Genomic DNA, 3,541 nt, shown 5'->3' with positions numbered 1-3,541 from the left:
TATCTTTATTTTGTGTGCAACTTTGCAACACTTAAATCTATTTTTATTTTGCAATTGGAACAATGAACTAACTATGTTTCCTGTACTGTTTTTACTCAATCAACTATGTTCGGTTAGTTCGGTTCAGTACCGAACCAAATTTTCAGTTAACCGAAATTTCGGTTATCAAATTTTTTAAGGTGATTTTGGTCCTCAATTTTGAAAAACCAAATTTCGTGAAAAACCAAAGAACCGTACGGAAGTTTTGGTTATAACCAAACGCTCACCCTAACCCCTGGATGCATGCCACGGGGACCAAAAACCAGATTGCTTTTCGTCTTTGTACATGGATGACTAGAAAAAAAAAACAAAAGCGTCCAAAGCGGTACCATAGCCAATGTTCACGTCCTAGTCTTGTCTAATTAAAAATATATTGTTGTCAAGATAATATTTTGTTTATTCCACGGTCTAAGTCATGTGCCCGATCAATAAGGTATGGGTTATCATGTTGTGCAACTTATAGAAATAACATATATCATCTTCCATGCACCTGCAAATGGTCAAGATTATTCAGAGTGCACAGATAATTTACTACAGTTACTTCAGAGCTCCCCAACTTCTCAAAGATTCATTCCTTGTAGCAGTTGTCTGCTAGATTTTGTATTTGCCCTGTAACCTCAGGCAATATAATTTAGCCTCCGCTACAGCTCTGCCAGCAAAAATGAGAACAGTCTGGGATCTCTTGTTCTCCTCAACGCTGCTGCTAGCCTGCTACTGCCCGTGTTGTCAGTTTAAATCCTGGTTTGCTTTGAATCGTGACCCAGTTTCCTTGGTTATTGTGTTTTTGGAGCTGTGCCTACCAATCTGAGAGAGGGGGAATATTTGGCAAGCCAACAAAGTTTTGGAGATTTTGATTACCACTGAGTTGTTTATTGGCAAGAAAATCGACTGGAGTCGATAAATAGGCATTGACTTGCCAATAAATTGACTATTATGTAACAAAGACCACTTGAAAATACCCCGTAACAAAATACTCCCTCCGTTTCTAAATACTTATCGTGGTTTTATTTGCACTGAAAGCACGACAAGTATTTATGAACGGAATGAGTATTTAGTAAACTCCACGTATCACGAAAACCAAACTTCGGTAGGATAGATTTGGCAACCTTCACCGAGATAGAGAAATCCAGCACACGAGCCAAGTGTTCTTCTGCGTCGACCGAGCTACTTATCAGGTCAGGGGCAAACTGTCGCAAGTCTCCAGTTAGTACTTCCTCGTCTCGTATTAAGTGTCAAAATATTACATGTATTTAGACGTATTTAAGTATATAAATACGACCATATTTAGTTAAATCTAAGTCACTTAATATAGGATGGGTTATTACGTTTGGTTTCTAGGCCATAGATAAACTAGCCTCGGCAGGTAAGGTTGTGCGTTTGGTTTGGATGTTTTAAGCTCGCTTTTGATGGCAATCTAGCCTCTAAGTGCCACTAAATCTTTGCGCACGGAGGAGACTGTCACGGCTGTGGATAACCACTCGGATGGGCCAACTGAAGGAATGGACCGAGCCCATAGCAAAAGCCTGGTCGTGAGTGGGGAGCCCAGAAGCCCTCTGTAAAATAGCTATGCCGCCGCTGTTTAGGTTATGAACGATGAACTCTGTAACAGGAACGTTGTATGAGGGCCTGAACTCTGCGGATTTTGTGCAACCGGGTGCGGGTGCACCCGAAATCTTTACCGTCCAGCAGTGCAGTACCTGCGAAACTCATAAATTCCGGAATACATGTATTGTGGTTTCCCCACCGTATGCCGGTACAGGGTTTTTACTGTACTGCCTGGCAGGTACAGGACAGCGTGTGGAGATGTCCATGACTCCGACCCGCATGGTGGGGCCCCCGTTCTCATTCAGTTCCTCTGTACGCCAGCGCTGGGGGTTGGGAAATTATCGCGAGCGACGCCCCTCCTGGACGGCACCGGAGACAGAGGAGGTGGTTGCGCGACTTCGCGGCGGCAGGGGCTGGCTGAGCCCAAGGCCTGCGGCGCTTACAAGCCTTCATGGATGAAGGGATCTCGACAACTAACGGGTAAGCTGCCTCTCCAGATCTTTTGGGCCACTGTTGTGTGTGCTGCTGAGTGCCTTTCCGGCCGGCGAAGATGGTATACACCCGCTGGTCGAAGCGGTCCGTGAGACCGAGCGGCAGTCTCTCCATTCGAGCACGGCGGCGACGGCCATATAAGATAGCTGCGACTCGTCATGGGGAGAAGGAATTCTGGACCCTCATGTTGCTCAAAGTGCACCGAGGGGGGGAGGCGCGGGATCTGAGGTGGCGGACGGGTCCGCATCATGGAAGAAAAGGTTAGTGCATCAATCCTGCCCATCTATGTCGTGGTATCAAGTGCTTCGATTGAGGTAGGAATTTACTGAAACGAATGTGTAGCTAAAGACAGGCCAAGGGTAGGTGCTGTTGCTGACGGCAGGGGAGCATCTCCAGGGAGGGTTACAGCCCTGGAAGAATCATTGAAGACATACGCGGAAACTAGGACTGGATTGGTCGTGGAGCCAGTGATTGGCACTAGATTCGATTCGTTGGCAGAAGCTTACGAATTTAATCTGTTCTCCTGGGAAGTCGGTTTCGGCATTAGATACGGCAAGAGCCGTAGCAACTGCTAAGGGTCCAAGTGCATGCAGGAAATTGTTTGTGGATGTGCGGTGAGTGTTACTGTGTCTTATCATAATATAGCCTCATCGTTCGGCTGCTTGCCAGCGACTAAACCATCCATGACATCGCTGACATTCCTTTTTGCTGAAACATGTGCGGCAGGGCAAGCCTAAACCAAATACGACATCTTCAATGTCTATGTTTCCGGCACTTATGAGGCTGCTCCGCAGCAGTGATGAGGCGTGCTACGTGGCAGAGCATCGTACAGAGCACAACCACGACTTATCGACGACCTGTGGTGAGAAATTGCATTGGCCTTGTCGTACCCGTGGCCCGCGGGATCCCACCGATATGGGACGCGTGGGTCGCAAGTAACGGGTTGATCAAATAGTAGATTCCACAACAGGTTGTAAGTTTTTGTGCTTTTTAGATGCCTTCTCCGGCTACCATCAGATTAAGATGACAGTCGAAGATGAAGAGAAAACAACGTTTATCATTCCGGTTGGCTGCTACTGTTACACATGCATGCCTTCCGGGTTGTAGAACGCAGACTCGACAATTCAGCGCGCTTTCCACGAGTGTTTGGGACCCCAGCTAGGTCGTAATATCGAGGCCTATATGGACGATATCGTCGTCAAGTCGTGGCGCGGGGACTTGCTCGTCGGCGACCTGCAGGAGACATTCGATAATCTTCGCAGGATCAAGCTCAAGCTTAACTCCGAGAAATGCACGTTCGGCGTGGACTCGGGGCACTTGTTGGCCAACCCGCAGAAGATTGAGGTGATCGAGAAAATGAAGGCACCCCGCAAGGTCAGAAATGTCCAGCGCCTCAACGGTTGCGTTGCGGCGCTCGAGCGTTTCATCTCAAGGTTGGGCGAGCGAGCCTTACTTTTCTTCAAGG

The 3,541-nt window shown here is 47.5% G+C and overlaps 1 long non-coding RNA gene across 1 annotated transcript; it reads left to right on the top strand.

Moving 5' to 3' along the window:
• Positions 1–1,794: 1,794 nt before the first annotated feature.
• LOC104581557 lies at positions 1,795–3,218 on the top strand. The gene is made up of 3 exons (XR_729559.3): positions 1,795–2,336; positions 2,419–2,690; positions 2,803–3,218. It is a non-coding gene; the product is annotated as an uncharacterized LOC104581557 (long non-coding RNA).
• Positions 3,219–3,541: the final 323 nt, after the last annotated feature.

Source organism: Brachypodium distachyon, chromosome 1 (genome assembly GCF_000005505.3).
Source record: "Brachypodium distachyon strain Bd21 chromosome 1, Brachypodium_distachyon_v3.0, whole genome shotgun sequence".
Lineage (NCBI taxonomy): Eukaryota > Viridiplantae > Streptophyta > Magnoliopsida > Poales > Poaceae > Brachypodium > Brachypodium distachyon.
This window is presented reverse-complemented; position numbering and strand designations above follow the sequence as displayed.